General features: G+C 37.3%; 1 long non-coding RNA gene across 1 annotated transcript in view; it reads right to left on the bottom strand.

Annotated features, from left to right (window-relative positions):
* LOC116070554 overlaps positions 1–22,002 on the bottom strand; it is a 32,341-nt gene extending 10,339 nt beyond the window's left edge. Inside the window, exons 1-2 of the long non-coding RNA XR_004110461.1 lie at positions 21,907–22,002; positions 9,686–9,732 (exon numbers count right to left, since the gene is read on the bottom strand). This is a non-coding gene — a long non-coding RNA (uncharacterized LOC116070554). The remainder of the gene's footprint in view (positions 1–9,685; positions 9,733–21,906) is intronic.
* Between the last annotated feature and the right edge of the window lie 855 nt (positions 22,003–22,857).

Genomic DNA, 22,857 nt, shown 5'->3' with positions numbered 1-22,857 from the left:
ATACCTATTATCCTTAGGTTTGGTCTTCTCATTGCATCCTGGATTTCCTGGATGTTTTAGGTTAGGAGGTTTTTGCTTTTTGCCTTTTCTTTGACTGTTGTGTCAATGTTTTCTAAGGTGTTTTCTGCCTCTGAGGTTCTTTCTTCTATCTCTTGCATTCTGGTGGTGATACTTGCATCTATGACTCCTGATTTCTTTCCTAGGTTTTTTATCTCCAGGGTTGTCTCTCTTTCTGATTTATTTATTGTTTCTATTTCCATTTTTAGATTCTGGATGTTTTTGCTCATTTCCTTCACCTGTTTGATTGTGTTTTCCTGTAATTCTTTAAGGGATTTTTGTGTTTCCTCTTTAAGAGCTTCTAGCTCTTTACCTGTGTTCTCCTGTATTTCTTTGAGGGTGCTATTTATGTCTTTCTTAAGGTCCCGTATCATCATCAAGATAAGTGATTTTAGATCTGAATCTTGCTTTTCCCGTGTGATGGTGTGTCCAGGACTTGCTATGGTGGGAGAATTGGGTTCTGATGATGGCAAGTGACCTTGGTTTGTGTTGTTTATTTTCTTTTGTTTGCTCCCTTGCCATTTGGTTAACTCTAGTGCTATCTGCCCTTGCTAAATCTGTCCTTCCTGTGATCCTGGTTGTGTCAGAACTCCTCAGAGTCAAGCTGTCTCTGTGATCCTGTGATTCTGGGATCCTGGGATCCTGGGCTTGTTAGATCACCTGGGAGTGGGGCTTTCTCTGTGTGTTGTGGGACTGGCTGCAGAGCTTGCGCCCAAGGTCTGCTCAGAATCCTAACCCAGACAGACCGGAAGGAACCTGAGTCACTAGCTGGCAGAGTTCCTGTGTGCCTGGTCCTGCTGGTCCCAGGTACTTGCAGTGTTCGGACAGATGTTGATTCCTGCTCACCTCTGATCCTGGGTGTGTCAGAATGCCTGGGAGTGGAGCTTCCTCTGGGTGTTGTGGGACTGGCTGCAGAGCTGGATTTTTTTCTTTGATGATCCCCTTCTCTTTTGATTACTTCTGGTTGAAAGTCTATTTTATTAGATATTAGAATGGCTACTCCAGGGATTTCTTGGGTCCAATTGTGAAAAAACCTTTTCCCAGTCCTTTCCTTTGAGGTAGTGTTTATCTTTGTTGCTGAATTTTTTTTTTTTTTGTATTCAGCAGAATAATGGATCCTGTTTATGAATGCACTCTGTCTTTTTATTAGGGAAGTAAGTCCATTGATGTTGAGAGATATTCATGACCAATGATTATTTTTCCTGTTTTGATTTTGGCAACGGTAGCTTGTGTGTGCCTGTTTTTGTTTGCTATTGTGAAATTATTCATTTCTTGTGTTTTCTTGGATATAGTTACCCTCCTTATGTTGGCGTTTTTCTTCCACTATCCTTTGTTTGAATACTGCTTGATATTGTTTAAATTTAGTTTTGTCTTGGAATATCTTGTTTTCCTCTTTACGAAAATCTATTGAATGTTTTGCTGGGTATAGTAGTCTGTCATCTGTGTCTCTTAGGGTCTGCAAAACATCTGTCCAGGCCCTTCCAGCTTTTAGAGTCTCAGTTGAGAAGTCAGTTGTAATTCTGGTAGGTCTGCTTTTATGTGTTACTTGGCCTTTTCTCCTTGCAGCTTTGAATGTTCTTTTTGGTTTGCACATTTAGTATTTATATTATTATGTGGTGATAGCATTTTCTTTTCTGGTTCAAGCTATTTGGTGCTCTGTAAGCCTCTTGTATGTTTATATCCATCTCTTTCTTTAGGTTCAGGAAATTTTCTGTGGTTTTATTGAAGATATTTTCTGGGTCTTTTAGCTGGGAACCTTTTTCTTCTTTTATTCCTATTATTCTCGTGTTTGGTCTTTTCATAGTGCCTCAAATTTCCTGGATGTTTTTACATTTTCTTTGACTGATTCATGGATTTCTTCTATCTTATCTTCTAATCCTGAGATTCTCTTGTCCATTCCTAGTATTGTATTTCTAAAGAGTTCTCATTTTGTTTCCTAGGCTTTCCAGCTCCAGTGTTGCCTCAGTTTGTGTTTTCTTCATTGCTTCTATTTCTAATTTCAAGTTTTTAACAGTTTTCTTCATTTTCTTCACCTGTTTGATTATATATTCATGTGTTCTTTATATTCATTCCTTTCTGTTTTAAAGGCCTCTGCCTGTTTGATTGTATTTTTCTGTATTTCTTTAAGTGATTTATTCATGTCTTCTTTAATTACTTCTGTTATCTTCATAAGATTAGATATAAGTTAATTTTCTTTTGCTTCATGTATGTTGGGATATCCAGGGCTTGCTATAATAGGATAGCTGGGTTCTGTTGGTGCCGGATTGCCCTGGCTTTTGTTGATTGTGTCTTTAACACTGGCCTTTAGCCATCTGGTTGTCCCTAGTGTTGGTTGGCTTGCTAGTCCCTGATGGCTGCAGGCCTCTGGGACTCCAGGAAGAGCTATTAGCCCCAGGTTGCAATAGGCCTCCAGGGATTCTGCCAGAGCTTTTGGTCTGTGATGGCTGCAGACCTTCAGGACTACAGGTAGGGGTATGGATAGAAAGATGGCATGCAGAGAAGATGGGGCAGACCTTATTGCTGTTAGGCTTGCTGTGGAACTCAGAAGGCAGTGGTTTGGGACATGGGGTGTCTCATCTGGTTGTCTTGGGTGGCAGCAGACCTCCAGGGTTGCAGGCAGAGCTTTGGCCCAGGGAATGGAGTGTAGATCCTGAATTGGCAGTATATACTTTTAAAACCGTATTTTATCAATGTTTATACTTTCTTGCCACTGTGAGGATTGTGTCTACTATTAATTTTCTGTGTCTTCAGCATCCTACCTTTGTCTGACTTTAATCACCACACACACACACACACACACACACACAAATACTGCTCATTTAAAGCATGCATTTAAGCAACTATTGTTTCTCCAACCTAATCTCTTTTTCTAAAAATCTACCTTTCCCATTTATTTAAAAAATATTCCTTTCATCCTTATTTTGAAAATAGTATAATATATGCCCTAGAAGTACAGTATTCAGTAATCTGGTAAAGGTTCCTACTCAGGTGGGGCACGGCTCTCGTGTATATGATACGTAGAAAGGTATAATTTACATAGTGTGCTGCATGGTGGTCAGTCATATAGGAGAAGAAAAACATGGAACTTATATAGAAATAGGCCAAAGGTGAGAGAGAAATTTGTAAGTTCATATTATTTGGTAGAGAAATATATCACTAGAAATTGATATTTGAGTAATAATAAACTGAAGGAAAATTACAAGGAGCAAGTTATAAAGATTGTCCAAAAGAATTAGTATTTCAGCCAGGAAAAACAATATAAAGACCCCTTGCAAGCCTGTAGTGGTCTACTTATGAAGTATAAGGGGGACAATGTAGTTGTAAATGAGTGTGTGAAATGAGCTGGTGTAGAATTTGAAGCAGCAAGGTGACAGAGAGAGACACATCACAAAAGCTCTGTGAAAATTGTATTTGGGGAATATTTCCCTGACCTCTTACCAAGATAAAATACATAATTTTCCAACATTATTAAACCCAGAAAATACCATACCTGCTACTAAAATATGTATAATTGTAAGACAAGTGGGTTTTTTAAAAAGATTTATTTATTTTTATTTATTTTTTTTATATGTATGAGTACACTGTAGCTGTACAGATGGCCGTGTGCCATCATGTGGCTGCTGAGAATTGAACTCAGGACCTCTGCTCACTCTGGCCCCGCTCTCTCCAGTGTAGTACACTGTAGCTGTCTTCAGACACACCAGAAGAGGGCGTCAGATCTCACTATGGATGGTTGTCAGCCACCATGTGGTTGCTGGGATCCGAACTCAGGACCTTCGGAAGAGCAGTCAGTATTCTTCCCTGCTGAGCCATCTCACCAGCCCAGACAAGTGGGTTTTAAGCATCCAAAATATAGGATATTACCTAATACCTTTTTTTCTTGTTCACTATTTGTCTAACCCTTGCGTCCCACAGATCTTTCATTTGAATCACACTGTTGTTGATTACAGTAGAAATTCCATGGAAGACCCTGGGTTTGACAAAGATCACAAAAAAAGTGGCAAAATTTGAAGGCTGGTGATATATAGTTATTATATGTAGATTTTTCTTTCCCAGGTGACTAGAAGAATTATTACAGCATCAACAGAAGCAGGAGAAACAGGACAGTAAGTTGATCTCTTAGAGTCAAAGATTGAAAGTAAATGTGAACAGTGAGAAAATTATAAAGAAGTTGGCTCCAGCTATGTGACTCAGAAGCTCTGGTAATTAGGCCTATTTATTATAATTTAATAAGAGCATTGTAGATTGCTAATAGTTCTTTTCCACAGCAAGATGTAAGACTGAGCAGGAAAGCAGCTCTTTCTAGGAAGCCAGTGACTCCTTGTTCCTTTCTCCCCCTTTTTCCTTCCTTCTTTACGCAAGCCTAGTAGTTAGAAGAAGTCATTGTAGGCAATGATGGTGTTTTCTTTCACAGTTGGCAGCACTCATTAACCTATTGGGAAGGTTACTGTGATGCACACTAACAGGACATATTAGGAGTTCTCCTGTACTGAGACTGGCTCACAGATGACGTGACCTCTTGGTTTCCTTATCCAAAGGCTGCTTCCTCAGCACTCATCCATGATGCCAGCATCCAACTGATTCAGTTTTGACCAGGCTTTTCTTTGTTAAATAATTAAAAATTATAATTTTTAAAGAAGGATATGTTGTCAAAAGACTATGGGCAAGGCTACTTGGGTTAATTCTAACTATCGAAATAGTTGGCAATTGTTCAACCACAAGGATATTGAAATAAAATAGTCATAGTCTTGAGTTGTATGTTGATATAAAGGGTGAATGGGTCCCTGACACGTGAGAGGACTGGCCCGGATGCTTTCACACTGTAGTGATGCCCCTCTTGATGCTTCATTAACAGTGTGCTATATTGATTGCTTATTTTTCTCATTCTCTCAAGATGTTCAAATAGTCTGATATAAAAACCCCAAAGACAATATTGTTATTACCAAAATGACTCTCATTTTACAAAGTTCATGAGTCAATGTTTGAGTTAAACATGTCTTACATTTTCTCTTTACTTTTTAAAATGACAATTTTTTATTAAATTTGCTTATTGAAAATTTCATACATGTATCTTGTGCATGCTGGTTATCTTTTTTTTTTTTTTTAAATTCACTTACATCCTGATTGCAGCCTCACTCCCTCTTCTCCTTCCAGTCCTGCCCATTACAAATTCCTCCCACTATTAATTCCTTCCCTTCTGTGAGGAGAAGGGGAAGCTCTCCCTTGGGTACCACCCCAGCCTGGAAGATCCAGTAGACATAAGCACATCCTCTCACATTGAGGCCCAAGTAAGTATTCCAGTAAGGGGAAGGGTAACCAACATCAGGCAGTCAAGTCAGATACAGTCCCCACTCCAATTATTAGGGGGGGCCATATGAAGACTAAGCTGCACATCTGCTACAAATGTGTATGGGGACATAGGTCTAGTCCCTGCATGCTCTTTTAGTTGGTGGTTCAGTTTCTGTGAACCCTGACAGGTCCAGGTTAGTTGACTCTGTAGGTGTTCTTGTGGTGTTCTTGACCCCTGCAGCTGTCTCATTTCTATCCCCAACTCATCTACAAGATTCCTGAGCACCACCTGATATTTGGCTGTGAGTCTCTGGATCTGCTTTCATTAGCTGCTGGAGGAAGCCTCTCAGGAGACAGTTACATTAGACGTCTAGAGTATCAGGAATTGGCTGTCTTACATGGGATGGGTTTCAAGTTGGGCTAGTCATTGGTTGGCCATTTCCTCAGTCTCTGCTTCCTTTTTATCTGCTCACATCTTGCCTGGGAAAAAGGGGGTGTGGAAGAGGGCTGGGAGTGAGAAGGGCAACCAGTGGGTGGTCATCATCATTGGGAGTAGCTGGAGACCTAGGACTGGGGAGGTTCTGGGGGAGTCTGTGGGAGTGACTCTAGCTCAGACTCCTAAAAGCAGGGGATATGGAGACTGAAGTGGCCACCTCCTGTAGTCAGGTGTGACTTCCAGTGGAGGGAGGGGGACATCAACCCGACCACAAAATCGGTCTGGTTAAACTCATTCACCACCCTGTCATACTCCATACTTCTGCCGTCTGTCTTTCCATACATGTTCTTCACTCACATTCATGATGTTTTTTTCACTTAGTGACTTTAACTAGAGCTGCCATTGTGTCGTATACTCGTATCCCAATGTATTTTACATTTCTAAATAACTTGACACAGTGTCTAAAACTTACTGCTATTTGCTTGTAAATATGTTTAACTCGCTATGGGAAATGGATCCAAAGGAAATCCCTGCAACTCTGCAATCACATTTGTAAATTCCCATCTGCTATCATTCATTCTTCATTCATTCATTCATTCGTTCATTCATTCATTCATTCATCAAATATCATTAACCTTTCTGGGAGAGTAAAGGACATGGAATAAAATTTGATCTTTAGCCTTTTCTGATTAAAACAGTAATTTTCATTTCATAATAATTTATTCAACAAGTCCTAGAGGCTTATACTTTCCCTGTATATTTTGACACTCTCCCCCCACCCCAAAACATCTTAGTCATCTTGGATATAATGACAAAAAGAGCAAATTTTAAAGTAGATATTTTTGGCATTTATAATAATGATTGTTTTTTATTACTAGTCAGGTGTCTATATTTCTTATTCATTATATTCTTGCAAATTCCGTACATACTTTTGTACATATTTACAGGTATCAATATATTTCTTCCAAGAATTAGCACAATCTAAAATCCTTTTTGAGTTTCCTTGAAAGCTATCACTCTGCTGTATTTTGAAAGATACTGGATACCTTGTGATTTAAACTTTTAGATACAGATGCTCATTACATATAAATATACACAGATAAGAATAGGTATTTATTCACCTTAGAATAAACAAATTATTTAAGAACAAAAACAAAACCGGAAAACCAAAAGGCATGGCAATTGTTCCCAAAATAGATCTCTTCAATCATGAGAGTAGCTCTGGAAGCAAGCGAGGTAGGATGCAAGGTTATCCAGGGGTCTCAACAGTTAAACATCTCATAAAAAGGGCTCTTTCCTACACGTGTTCTTCCTCACTGCACATTGCACACAGATGATTCTAATCACTGTTACTCAAATCACCTGATGCCTCAATTACCTTGGCTTCAATGAGTGCATTCCGCACGCCAGAGCACCCATATACCTACTGATAATAGGCTGCCAATTAAGTTATCTTTCTCTGGAAACTTATTATGGCAGCTCAGTGAATATAATATCATTAGTGCCCTTATATTATCACTGTCTGGGCTGTTGCTGACACTGCATGAATGTAACTGCCAAGCCATCAAATAGCTGCTCAGCCATAATGGCCTTGAAATAAAAAAAAAAAGTCTATTGCTATGTGCTCACTTGCTTGTATGTGAGGCATGAAAATATGAGTGTACGTATTTATGCATATCGGCAGATAAGTCTTTTGAATAAAACTATAGGTAAGTGAAATTGCCACAATATGTGAGTGAGCGAGTACCTAGAAAAAGTGGTATAAATTACTGAACTTGCTTGAAAGCATATGAAACTTCACCACCAATAAAAATGGTGTGAACTGTAGCTGCAGTCAGTGTTATCAAAATGCAAAGCTATTCCAGGAATTTCATTGTATAAAAACTAATCAGAAGCTTTCTTTCTTTTTTTCCCCTGGTTTTGTCTCAAAGAGGTAGTATGCCTAGAATTAAGATTTTAACTTGAATCTATAAGAAAATTCTAAGATATGTTTTGTGGCAGACTGTATTATCATTTGTTACAAGTACTTACATTTTTTTTTTTTAGAAAGTTGAGAACAAAATTTTCAAATTTCATATTTTGATATTCTACTGTAAAATTGAATCATTTCATCTCCTTTTTAGTAGTTATTTAATTCATTCTAATGAAGGAGCTGTGGAAGCCATCATGAGAATAACTTACTTACACTGTGTCTTTTGTTTAGTGCTTAAGAGCAAGATGACGCCACACCAGGGCAATGCCTTAGAAAGGGCTTTACTGCCTTTCTGTGGGCAAATGCCTTGACTACCACAGAGATTATCCCTTCATCTATAAAACAGCTCTTCAAATAAGTATTTGTCTCATAATGTATGGTGAAGATTAAATAATTCAATGAATATAAAGTATTTAGCACAGCATCTGGAAAATAGCAAATCTTAAAAAAAAAAGGATCAGTTTTATGTCTAAGACTATTGATGTTTTAAATTTTCTTTAATTGTTAAGATTCTCTAATTCCTGTTAGTGGCTGTTAAATAAACTGGCCTGAATGGACTTGTTAAACCGTTTAGATGAAAGCTCTAATTACAACTGGGTTTTTACTTTTACATATGCTTTCTGTTCCCTGAAGAAAGGTGTTTATAATTATGTTAATGCGGAAGGTTGCTTCCCTCTGAATATGGGCCTTACAATGCCTTATTTGTTGGATTGCAGACTCCCTTTGAATCAACAGCTCTGCTCTGTGTTTTCAAGTAAAGAGCTCATGGCCTCAGCATCCTGTTCCTTTGTTCTCTGTTATAACAAACAGAGGAGCCCTTCAAATCCTTACAGGAGGGAATGAGTGAATTCTGATATAAGAATTTCATGTAGAGGACTGATTGCCCCCTGCTTAGCTCTCAACCTCCACCAGAGTATAGTTTCCACAGTATTTCCAGATTAAACCACTGACCTTTCTCTCTTGGTTCTATCAGTTCGATGTTGTTTTGTGGCTTTTGAGATTTGTGACATCTAGTTAACTATTTCGGATCCCATATCATGAGAACTACAAAAGCTTTTCTCTTAAAATTTATACTCTGTGTAATGAGATTTTCTAAATATATCCAATGGACGCAAAGAAACTTCACAGGGAAAGAAAACCTTTAAGAACATGTCAATTTTAGAACTGAGAACGAATTCTTTATTTAAAATTATTTTTGTTATGTTAAAGTGTAAAATAATGTGTTTCATGGTGTTTTTCATATGGTTGAGCCATTAAGCTTCATTCTAATTCCTCTTCCTCTAATCTTCTCTCTCTCCCTGACTCTACCCCAACCTGGAATCCATTCTTTCTCTAAGGTTAACCCTTTATTTCCTGTCATTTCCTTAGACTATCTGATTCCCATGTCTCTTCTTCCTGTTCCTGATCCTTTTTTAGTTTAATCTCATACACACACACACACACACACACACACACACACACACACACACTCCTCTCATATTTAAATCTAACTTTTGAGTATGAAAAAATAGGACATTTTTAAAAAATTATTTTGCTTTACATAATGATTTCTGGTTCCATCAATTTTTCTGCAAATATGATGATTTCTTTTTCATTTTGAGTGAATGTAATTTCATTGTGTATATGTACTAAATTTTTCTTTATCTATCAATAGACATTTATGTTCATTTAATTTCCTATACAATGTGAATAGTTTATAAATTCCTAAAAGCTGAGACTCATTTCCTACTGTTGTTGATGAAAATCGGATCTTAATATCAAGACTTCATTCCTTTTATCTGGATGTATTCTTTCCAGATAGACAGGACACTGACTTTAGGTTTCATGCCACTTCATGAAGGAAAAGACAAAGTCACTGAAAATATAGTAGGCAAATCTCAGCTCTGTAACTAAATATTGGATCATTAGAATGCATCAAATAAAATACATACCTGAGGAAGGTTTCCTGAGGGTTGTAAGAGCTCAAATTTCCAAATTCCTATAAGAAATGTACAAATTGAGGAAGAGAGGAGATGAGTAGTATTTTCAATTAGATATTTTCTTTATTTATATTTCAAATGATATCCCTTTTCCCAGTTTCCCCTCTGGAATAAAAAAAAAAAGCCCTATTTCTTCCCCCTTCCCCCTGCTTTTGTAACCCACCCTCTCCCACTTCCTGGCCCTGGCATTCCCCTACACTGGGGCACAGAGTCTTCACAGGACCAAGGGCCTCTCCTTGCATTGATGACTGACTAGGCCATCCTCTGCTACATATGAAGCTGGAGCCATGAGTCCCACCATGTGTACTCTTTGGTTGGTGGTTTAGTCCCTGTGAGCTCTGGGGGTACTGGTTAGTTCATATTGTTGTCCCTCCTAAGCGACTGCAAACCCCTTCAGCTCCTTGGGTCCTTTCTCTAGCTCCTTCATTGGGGACCCTGAGCTCATTCCAATGGATGGCTGTGAGCCTCTACTTCTGTATTAGTTGGGCACTGGCAGAACCTCTCAGTAGAGACAATCCAGAGGTGTGTAGTATTTTGAAATTGTATTTGGATAATGATCTCTTGAGGTTTTTGTTTGTTTGTTTGTTGTTTTTTCTTTTAGAAGTTGTAAAAGGGTAAAAACATGTTTCCTGATGTGGGTATTTTAAAATAAGATTTAAAAAGTAAAATAAACTGAATTGGGAAGGTAGCATGAGAGTGCTTAGTAGATGGGTCCACATGCCATCCAAATTCTGTATGTGAAGCTACATAGGTGGTGTCTGATGGAAGTGTCATTGAGAAACACTCATCTGCTCCATGAAATAGGTGTCAAAGTTCTGTTAATTCAATGCCTTCAACAGTTTGCAAATGTATTGCTACTTCCTTTGTAATTACCCAGCAGTAGCTTTAGAATGGGATATCAACCTCCCTTTCTTGGATGATGGCTAATGATCAATTTCCTTTCAGCTGTCAGCCTTTCCTCCAACATAAACTTGTGTAGCTGAAGGGCTATTATGCAGCTGGGGTTTAAAAATATTTTATTTATATTTTTTCCTGAGACTTATTCCCTGGTGCTCTATAGCCCTCAGAATAAACTGCTTCTACTCTGTCGGCCATTTTCAGAGCCATGAGCTCTGGGCTCTAGGCCTCTCCGTGTAGCACAACCCTTCTTTCCCTTCTTACTGTTAACTTATCAAGTCCTTGATCTTTTCTGTTTGACACTGTCTTATATCTCCTCAATATAGGGAATTTCTCTGCTCAGTATTCTCATAACATCTTACACACCTAGTCCAGCATAAAACCTCCGACACAGCCTATGATCTCTGTTTTCCTTCATTAAATTATCAAGATCAATTAACAGGATCAATGTGCTTTCAACTTCTTTTTTTTTCTGTCTTATTACATATTAGAAAATATTTGCTGAGTGAATACATGTTGAATCACTCCATACATAATGTAGCTGGCTGGTTCCAATTCAAGCACAAAGAATGCAGTGTGAAATGAACTGAATGGCCCCTGCTTTCCTAAGTTAGTGGGGAAGAAAATAAAACATAAAATCAAACCTACAGAACAAAATAAAACACAACAAAGAAAGGAAACAAGACTGTGTGTAGAGCAGTGAATATCAGAAACGTGTGATGGTACTGAGGTGTGCAGAAGGGACCCCAGGAAGGAAAGTGCAGGACACAGTGGGACATTCTCAGGAAACTCTTCAAATGGATCTGAAATGGCAGGCACAGCTGTAAACGTCTCTTTTACTCTCAGGAGACTAAATGATACTAATGTGTGATTGCCATGGTTTTAAAATAAGATATGTGAACACGGCTACAATCTGTGGGCATCTACTCTGCTACTGAAAAGGTTGCATCTGCAGTGTTCCCATCTGCTTAAAGCCAATTTGCACAAAACAAGTATAAAAAAGAAATCCTGCTTGCTTGCCTTTTTGGATTCATAATAATTTGAAAGAAGTTTGTTCCTATGTATCTCAATTAGGGCCCGAACGTCTTTTCAATTGAATTTCAACTTTGTCTCACAATTTCTACTTTAAGGAATATAATATGTTCACATATTTCCCTTCCTTGAGCTGAAAGCACTGCCTAGCACTTTCCAGAGTCCCAAGAGCCTCCCTGTGACCTGCACTAAGAAACAGTAAATGACACCAATGTTGGTATCACATTAAACTGGGCAACTGAAAGTTTATAGTTAAGATGGAATAATGTTTCTATTTAATTTTGTATTTGACAGGGAGAGAGCATGTGTGACCCTTTAATTGATTATTATCCTGGACATCCTTAAATTTCTCATACATATTGAAGTAAAACCATTTTTGGTTGTTGTTGTTGTTTGTTGTTTGTGTTTTGTTGCTGTTATTGTGCTTTATTTTGGCTCAGTGAGGCGAGCATCATGGGTCCTGCTGATTGAGGGTATGGCCTTGGAGTAAGGCTGCTTGTGGAAGATGCTCAGTAACTCAGCTCCCATCAAGGATACCTGAGGTGAGGTCATTGGCTTCTGCTTAATTACTAAGTGAGTTCTTTTAGTTCCTGTGTGCATGTGTGCTTAAGTTTTCAAGTTCCTATGTGAGGTTATGTGTATATTGATGTGTATGCATGCGTATAGGGATAAGAGGATAACCTTAGGTGTCATTTCTCAGACACCTTCCATCTTTTGTTTAAAAAAGGGTCTTTAACTGGCCTAGAACTTAGGTAAGTAGTCTAGGCTAGTTGGCCATCAAGTTCCAGGGAGCTATCTGTCTTTGTCTCTGTCTTACCACTAACCAGGATCCACCACTCTTTTAGTGAGAGTACTGATGATCAGCACTTGGTCTTCACGCCTATGAGTCAATTGCTTTAGTGACTGAGCTATTCCTATTACCTATTTCTTTAGCGTAACTGTCAAGATAAATTAACTGATATGTGTGGAATGTTTCTATCATAGGATGGCATGAAGTCTACCCTAGAGTGCTATTGTGCTTGATGCCAAAACTGTTGTGGACATTTTTGTTTGCATTATTTCATTGGACTGCTGTCCTGTAATCAGCACCAAGAAAAATTCTTCTGCGATAGTCATTTTTAAGGGACAAAAGAAGAGATGAACTTTCTAGACAGAGATAAGAGCAGTTGGAGACACCAAGAGACAACAGGAATGAGGAAGAGAACATTGGAGAACTGTATCAGGGAGAAGTAGAAGCCTGATGATTAGTGGCCTTCGAGATAGTATTAAAGGCTTTCATCCATTATTCCAGGAATAACTGGTGTGATAATTGAATAGATTTAGGTGACAAAGCTGGTATATGATAAAATTGCTAAGATACTATCTCACCTAGGTCAAGAGATTCCTCCTAACCCAAAGGTTAAAGAAATAGGTAATGTGATTTAATTTGTGCCTACAACAGAAGTTTATTTTTAGGTTTTATAGTCTTAGCTCCTTTGCAAAGCAGAAGGGAGATATGAGAGTAAATAAGAAATATTTTGTAAGCCTTGAGATTAAGTTCTTTGTGCCAGGTGAGGGTAATTTTCCTGGTCTCAGTGGGTAGTAAATTTATCATCTCTGTCTCTTAGTCCTCTGTATCCAAGTGGCTCTTCATCCTCCTTTTGTGTCCTATGTCTTCTGCTGGTGCTGGACTCTTCAGTGCTTGTCCTAGCGCTACCACATATATATTCTGGTCATACATGGAATGTCAATATAATTATAAAATTCATTTTTAAAGTGATCTGTATGCATCTTCCTCTAGTAATATCCTATAATCTTAACTACTGTCCTGTGGATTAATTGCCTTCCACATTATTTTTACTTTTCAAAATAATTTTAGGTGTCTTTTGACTTCCATATACAGTATTTGATTATCTTTTTCTATGCTTCCAGAAAATTCTCACTGGGACTTCAATAGAAAAATGCATTAAAATGACATATCAATAGTTGACTGACACATAATTCTTTTCAATGATAGGAATTCATTGAAGACATCACTGCAGTTAGAGGCTAGTAAGGAATATAAAGGATGAGAATAGTTTTCTTCCTAGCTATTGGGAAAGGACTGGTGTTTTAGAGTGGCCTCTAAAATGAGACAGAGAGAAATAGAAGAACAAAGTTCTGTTTAGAATACCATGTGCCCAAAGTGGATGGAACTCATTTGTGAGATTTCTACCTGAGTACCCGTTGGTCTGTTCCACCAGCACTGAACCCAGTGTTGTATAGGCTCAGTGAGACAACATGTAAAGCTTCAGCATTTACCAGGGGTTTTAGTAGGACTGGGAAGATGTTATTTCTTGCTTTTCCTGCAGGAAAAACCCAATTACAGGTAGCACTTAATGTTCTTTAACTCAGAATGTCAACCAGAGGAAATTAGCAGATTCTATAAGACAATGTTCTTGTTTCACTGACAGAATGATGAACCAAGCAGACATAACAAGAGCATCTACTTTCTTACTCACATTCTACTATTAGCACTCTTTAGACAACATAAGGGCTTCATGGAATTTAACAGAACTGCTCACTGAATCCTTGCCAGGCTGGCAAAGACCCTCTGAAGCCATTGTATGCTGGCTCAAGTGTGAGCCTATTGATTAAATTTATTTTTATTGAGAATCAATGAATTTTTATTTTTTTTAGCTATTTAATACTGCCAAGAGAAAATCTTATTTATTACCAATTATCATTTTACATCTGAATGCTTTACATTCATTAACATGTCATAAACAGTGCTCAATTGTCCATATCAAATATCTTTTAAGGTACAAGGCTAATAAAAGCTGGGTGGATATACTTATGGAAGTTTATAATCCATAATGGAGCCTATACAGTATAATTATGAAATTATAGTACATAATGGTTTTATTAGCTAGAACTGTTTAAAATAAAATATAACTTATACTTATGTTAAAATCCAAACTGTCCAAAGATGGCAAAATAAAAGTAATTTTTTTCTCTAGTTCTTTCTGGCATCTGATTCTCTGTTCAGAAGATAGCTTTGAGTCCAAGGCAATTGCTGCTTACAGTACCTAAGCTGTAAAAAACAAGTTTAAATCCCCACCACCTCAAGCTAACTGAAAAGCAAGGTCACCCCGACTTGATGTAAATCTGACTAACTGTATATTCTAAAAGAAATACAGCTTTCCTACTTAGGGTTATAATATGTAACTACTGACTGAAGAAAAGGAAGGCTTAGCCAAGCACTTATTTTAAATGTCATTTGTGAATCACAAACACGATGTACCCATATTAATTCTTTACTGTAAACCCACATTTTGTTGTACTTACAAAATATCTCGATGCCCTCCAGAGATATCTATGGTAAAGGGTTTTCAATGTTTACAGTATTCTTTGCTCACAAAGTTTCATTTTCTGAAAAGCACAAAAATAAAGTCTACTTCTGCAGCCTGCTTTGCATTCAACCCATCCAGTTAACACATGCTCTGAGGGACTGAAAGTCTATAGATACCTTGCGTAGTTATTGTAGTGCACTGTATATATTATGTTAGAAAAATTGTTTCTGGAAGCATAAAGGTCTTATGTGTAGGTCTCTTGAAAGGCTATAAAGGGTCTGTCTTTTGAGTACATTTTCTATTTGTTCTAGACATCTTCTTTAGAGGTATACAGAGCAGGTAGTTAGCACTCATCTATAAATTGAGACAATTGTAATTCTGAGGGAATACTATTGGACTGTAGTGATTTATAACAGACATTGATAAAAAGAAATACCTCTTTTTTTAAAGATTTATTTTATGTATATAAGTACACTGTTGCTTTCTTCAGATACACTGGAAGAGGGCACAAGATCCCATTATAGATGCTTGTGAGCTACAATGTGGTTGCTGGGAATTCAACTCAGGATCTCTGAAAGAATAGTCAATGCTCTTAACTGCTGAGCTATCTCTCCAGCCCGAGAATCAACTTTTGATGGTGAAATTATAAGTAAAGCAAAGAAAATGCAGGAAAGTTATGGAAGCATATAGTTTAAATCCAGTAATATTAAACTCTGAAGGGTGGGCAAAAGTGAACATACAGTGACATAGTGTGACTCTGACACTTTACCAATGAGCAGCAGAAATATAAGCCCAATAACAACAATTGAAAGGATAAACCAAAAAAAAAAAAAACCAAAAAAACAAACAAAACAAACAAACAAACAAAAAACCAAAACCCCAAACAGCCAACCAACAACAAAAACCAATGAAACCAAAGCTTACAGAATGAATTTTTAACTACCTGAAGATTCCTCCCTTGTAGCCTTCAAGGAAAGCATGGCCAGATTACCATACTAATTTTATACTCCTACACTGCAGATTGGGAAGAGAAGAAAATTGTAGTGTTTTAAATCACCAGATTATAACACTTTGTTACAGAAGACTTAAGAATACTCCATGTTTAAAGCATGGTGTAGGAAAAGACTTTGCAATGGTTAAAGTAGTATTTAGTCTGGATTTCCAAGGGAACTCTCTTCAATAGAGAAACACAGAAAGACAAAGAGAAACACAGGAAGAGCAAGGATCACCAAGTGGTCCTCAAGGCTCACGGTCAATGACTTAACTCCCTTCAACTGAACATCATCTCTTGAGGGTCTCTCAATAGCATGGTGATGGCAAGCACATGGCCCTTTGAGAGATCTTCCAGATCCAAACTATAACAAAAGGTGAGAGGGAGTTACTGAGATACTCCATGAGGGTGAGAACACAAGAGGCACAAATGGAATTAAAGTGTACTAAAGCACTGGGAGGAATAATCCAATAGGAGGAGAAGAAGCTGATGGTTCAAGAGTTACAGTGGTTGATAGACACTACATAGTCTATGGAGGGAGCTAGGAGAGAATGAGTCCAGGGAACTGAATTTCAAGGACAAAAAATGAGGCTCAGGCCTGGGAGCACCGGCAGTGTTGGGAGAATCTACAATCCCAACAGAGTAAAACGTTTTGTTTTTGTTTTTGTTTTTGTTTTTGTTTTTGTTTTTTAAAGTCACATTTTAGGAATTAAATTGCCACTCAGTATAAAGTTGTACTTTAGAATGAATGGACCAGATACAGTCACTTAGGTAAGCTTCTATCCTAAATCTCTTGGGTTTTATCCTATTAATTTAGATTTATGGTCTTTTGACTTGAGTTTATACAATTCTTTTAAGAAGCTCAAGTTAAAACCAGCAGGCGCTGACATTATCTTATCTTTGTATATCGAATAAAGTTATGGGTATCTCACAGCTTTCTCTGTGATATTTCTTTATGCATGAACAGCCCACTCGATGCCTCTAAGTACCTCATTTTACTGTTCCTCCCATCCAAAAGCATTTCTAGAATCCTCTTAACAGCTTAGCAGCCATCTTGGCTGTGGGGACAGGTAAGGAAGTCATTCTAAGCACAGGTGAAAGAATGGTTGTAATGCATTTCCTAGTGAATAAAAAGTATTGCCCACATGATAAAAATGAAAGAGTATGAAATGATTTATTTCCTAGAAGAATTTGGGGAGGTTTTATAAGTGTGGTGTCATTGTTAGGATTCATTCCTGGCCCAGTGTAATGTTGACAGGCACATAGACAGCATCTGTCTGAAGTGCTTCCCCAAGGGCTTATTGAATGGCAAATATAGTTCCTAGGGGAAAGCCTCTACAGAGTCTCTGCAGTACATCCAGTAGAAAGCCAGAATAAAGGTTTGTTCCATTGCTCTGAAAGCTTGGTGGTTATATTTGAGCTATACTGGTAGATTCTTTGTAATTTTGCTTTTATAATGTAAATTGTAACCTCCAAAGCTCCTTTCCACTCAATTATATTTATAATATATACTTTATCCATTCTTATATTGAAAACTGGCGAAGTCCCTATGTATTTTGGTGGAGAAAGAGTCATGGTAGGCCAGAGAGACCTTCCCGAGCTCTTGTGTTAATGGGGTTATGGGAAGATTCATACTTGTTACTGTTGTAGGTTGTTTTAGATCTAAATCTTTATTCACTGATTAAAATGATTTATGTTTAGCCCAATGTACTTTAAAACTAGAAAAAATTAACAATGTGTACTTGAACTGCTTTGCAAACTGCAAGGAAACAACTCTTTCATAATTACATTCAGTAAAACACAGAATTTCAGACCATTGATGAAATGTCAAAGGGTGAAAAGTCCTAAACCAGGGTGTACAGGAGTATCATGTATACTCATTACTATGCATTGCTGCAGTTCCAAGCCTGGTCTTTCACATCACCAGTGAGAACCTAAAGTATAGAAAAGCTCCTCATCAACTGAGGAACATCTCTAACCTCAATACACGTACCAGGGAATATTCCATAAGACAAACTAGGATGCCTGTTCACTTGGCAACATCTTTATTTTTAACAAATGATTATTCAGCAACTATGCCGCCTTTTATCATTGTAACATAAAGTAGAAAACAACAAGTTTCTCAGTGTTTTCAATTACATGCCATGATACCTTTTGAGAATCCTGAACAGCGAGCCAGCATTCCTGTGAATTTTCAGAAATTTCAAAACTATAACCATTTTAAACATATGTTATCTATGTCTACACTGTATCATTCAGATAATTATCACTACCTCATTGTAACACTTTTGAGCTCTCTCAAATCACAACAACTTTGAGCCATTTTTCACCTTGACCCCTTCCCCTTTCTTTCATTTTTTTCCCCTTCTTTGCTCTGTTGTCTTATTATTCACATTCTTTTTCTTCCTACTTATTCATTTTCAAGTCACCAATTAGCTACTATTTAGTGTAGATAAGTCTAATAACTACATTGTCCACAAATTGATAAAATCATCTTTTAAAGTCTGTTATATTATGCCTTTCAGTATTGACAATTCAGTTTATTTCATATATTATTAACCCCACTGCAATAATATTTAGGTGGCTAAGTACATATATTAAATGCTGCACAGAGGGCTAATTGACCTATTTATTTATTTTTATATTATATTTACTTATTTTTATTTTTATCTTATAAATGTGTGACTTTCCCTTTCTGTCTATATAAACTGATTTGGGTCTTATAATGACCACGAGTATTGTAAAAAATTACAATTCCAAGTATTGCCTTGACATGTGCAAGGTCCCTGTTCTTATCAAATGAACTTCACCACCAGTCAGAAAGTCTCTGTATTCACCCAGCTTCTCTGTCAGCTGGGACAGCTGGATTCCACCCAGTCTGTAACTAAATGGACTTCATTCATTGTCAGATCACAGAATTATTCAAGGCAGCCAATCTCAACCTGCTACAGGAACAGAAAACACTTCATCCATCTGTTACTACTTAGCAGGCCTTGTTTGGTCATTCTGCTTTAAATGCAACTCCTGTGTTATTCTGCATAGTGTGACACCCTTCTTCTATGGGATGCATATATGTGATTAACAAATTGCACCACAGAGTGGTGATTGGATAAATCCATCTCTATATACAGGAAATAAGAGCAAACATCACATTCTAGTACAGTTTAATCAGACTCAGAAAGAGACTTTTCTCCTTAACCTAAATTTCATTTTATACACAAACTTCAGGAAAAGCGACAATTCTATTTATCAATTTGGGTAAATTTAGGCCATCATGTTTGTCTGTTTCAGTTATTTTCAATATTGTGTGTACATATACATTCATGGTTTGAGCAGCTTCCACTTTTCTGATGGCATTGAACACAGTCAATAAAGGTTGCCTTTATAATAATTTGTCCAATAAAAATAAAAGAAAAAAATTGAATGAACTTAAAAAAATTGCCTATAAAATTGTCATTCAGACATGTAGATGTATGCATAACAACAACACTGTGTACTAGAAAAGCTTCACTGGAACTTTTTAGAAATAAGTAAGTTACTTTCAAACCAAAGCAGAAGAGTGGCTATGGTTCTCAATAACATATACAATAAATGCAAAGTATTCTATATGAAGTCCTAAACTAGTGAATCCATACATCCTTCCTGATTACATTCACTTTTTCAACACGTATTTATTGTGCATTGATAAGTTTACTACTTTGCTTGGCCAATAAATATATCATATTATCATCCAGCATTAGAAATGCAGTTAGCATACACTTCTGTCAGTATGATGCTATTATGAATTAGAGATTACATTGCCAAGATATATGAGCAAGGATAAAATTTAAAGCTTGAAAACATAGAAGTTAGTGAAGAGGAAAGTAAATTGCTTTTCTTTATCTTTTAAGAGTAATAGTGTTCTATATGTGTGTGTGTGTCTGGTGTGTGTGTGTGTGTGTGTGTGTGTGTGTGTGTGTGTGTGTGCATGCGCGCGTGTGTGCTAGGATAAATATAAAGCCAAATTTATCTTCAGAAATTTAGGGTTTGAATTGCTTTTAGAATTTCCAAAACAAGGCTGAAGGAATCATAGGAATTTACCAAAGATCACACAAACCTGTAACCTCAGAGGCTGCAGTGAATGGACCCAACACTACATTATGAAAGTGGCTTAGTGCACGACAGTGACATAAAAAGCAATTCTTTCTGCAGTGCCAAACTATGTGAAATAACAAAAGTGTTATAGGAGATGAAAGGTGCATGCAGGTGGTCCTTACGTGGAAGAGGTCTAGAAAGAAACCATCAGCTGAGCACTGGAATAGTTTAATGTGACTTTCATCTGCAATGGTGAAAGTGGAAGATGTTTGGCTAAAAAAGCTGTCAGGAGTAATGTTATCCAGCATTGGAAATGCAGTTACCATACACTTCTGTCAGTATGGTGGTATTGTGAGTTAGAGATTAAATTATTAAGATAAAAAATGCAAAGACAAACGTTAAAGCTTTAAAAGATAGAGGTTAGTGAAGAGGAGAGTAAACTGTTTTTTATGCTCATGCCTTTTAAGAGTTAATAGTGCTCCACAGAAATATAGTAATCAAGTAAAAGGGTCTTTTTCTTGTGTGTTTGCAAAGTGACAACTGTCAAAGACCAAGTGAATTTTGTTTCTGTGAGTCAAAAACATTGCTCCAAGCTATATTATTTTCTCATTTTTAATCCCACTTCACCAAAATTGATTCCTTTTAACTACCAGAACATGTACACAAGTGCTTGAACTAGTATTAGTAATGATCACCATCTATTGAACATCTACTGTGTAAGCATGTAATGTGATACAAATTAAAATATATTTTTCTTGTACTGGAGAAAGTGGAGTCTAGTTAGGATAGATATATGCTTTTCTCAGTTTTTGATAGAATATGAACATCATCCATCATCCATGTCTAGCAAGAGGAAGTAGGGTAAGCATATTGTACCAGCATCTTAAGAGTAATTTGCCCTGGAATTGACTCATAGCTGTGCTTTGAAGCTGTCATTTCCTATATGAGAAGATAATTGTAATATGACCAAACTGACAAGTGGTGTTTTGATGTAAACAATGAGCAAACTGACAGATCAATAAATGCTGAGCAAGGCATGCTTCGCCTCAGATTATATTGACTTACTGCAAAAATAATGGAAAGACAAAATGAAAATGTGTTATGCTTTATCTGAGTTATGGTCATAGCAATAGAGAAGGTAATAGATTAACTCAGATAAGACTTGCTGCAAAAGAGGCATCAAGAACAACTTTGAGAAAATCAATTTGCAAGCGCCTTCATGAAATCAACTCTCTGAGAAACAATCAACACATTTTGCAAAGAAAAATACTTGCCGTCCTTACCTATAATAGAGGAGCGAGCTGGGCACAAAATACATTTTTATTTTAGCTATGGATTTGACCTTCAGCAGAGGTTGTTTCAGTAATATCATTACTCTGACATCAAGTCGATATTGTATGGGGTCCAACATTAAAAACCTTGAGAGCTATTGTGGAAGTCATAGAGAAAATAAACATGACAGTGATATGTACTTTAGGAGGCATGGTGAATAGACTCTCTCTCTTGTTCTCTCAAACTCTCTTCCCTTCTTCCTTCTTTTTCCCTCACTCTTTTTTCTTTTGCTCCCTATATTTCATTTCTCATATATATATATATATATATATATATATATATATATATTATCTAAAGAGTTGAAAATAAAGACTAGAGTGGTATAGCTGGGTGTCTAGGTAGATCAATTCTCAGTTTTCCTCCAAACCACCATATAGATTTACATAGTGGTGTCTTGTGCATATACCCAAAGCACGTCCATCCTACCATAAATACTCAATATGTCGACAGTGGCTTTATTCATAATATCTAGAAACTGGAAACAATTTAGATATCACTAAACTGAAAAATGGATATATAAAACATGTTACACTTACACAATAGAGTATTACTCAGCTGGTAAAAAACTGTCATCATGGAATTTGCAGACAAATGAATAGAAGTATGGAAAAAAAATCCTCAGTGAGATAACCCAGACCTAGAAAATACAAACATGGTATTTACTCACAAGTGGATATTAGCCATTAAGTGAATGATAATCATGTTATAATACACAGACCCAGAAAGGCTAAATAACAAGGAAGGCATTAAACTACCTGGGAAGGGGAAATAGAATAGAATTTGAGGAGGACTCAGGACAGGCGGGAATGGGAACAAGGGGGAATTTGAAAGTACTGGGAAAGATAACTGGAACTAGGGGGCATATGGGGGGTGACGTGAAAACCCAGTACAGTAGAACCAGCAGAATCCTGTGAGGTTGACTCTAGTGAGAACTCCTACTAATGGAGGATATGGAACCTGGAAGGACCATCTTCTGTATCCAGGCAATTTCCAGTGGTTGACTTTGAGAAATACAGGAAGGGAGAATTGTAGGAGCCAGAGGGATCTCGAACACTAGGCAAACAAGGCCCAGAGAATTAACTACACAGGGCTCATAGGGTCTCACATAGATTAAAACAGAAATCAGGGAGTATGAATGGGTCTGTGCTAGGTTCTCTGCATATGTTATGGTTGTCAGTTTGGTGGTTTTGTGGGACTCTTCACAGTGGGAATAGGGGTGTCTCTGACTCTATCACCTCCTCTTAGGGCCCTTTTATGCCTACAGAGTTACCTCACCCAGCTCTGGCATGAGGATTTGTGCCCAGTCTTATTGTATCTGGTTATGCTGTGTTCAGCTGATATGCCCGGGAGGCCTGTTCTATTCTGAAGAGGAAAGGAGGAATGATTCTAGGGAAGAGGGGAAGTAGAGGGGAAAAAGAGGGGTGGAGGAGAAAACTGAGGATAGGATGTATTGTATAGGGGAAAAAATGAATAAATATGGAAGGAAA

The sequence above is a fragment of the Mastomys coucha genome, unplaced genomic scaffold (genome assembly GCF_008632895.1).
Source record: "Mastomys coucha isolate ucsf_1 unplaced genomic scaffold, UCSF_Mcou_1 pScaffold22, whole genome shotgun sequence".
Lineage (NCBI taxonomy): Eukaryota > Metazoa > Chordata > Mammalia > Rodentia > Muridae > Mastomys > Mastomys coucha.
This window is presented reverse-complemented; position numbering and strand designations above follow the sequence as displayed.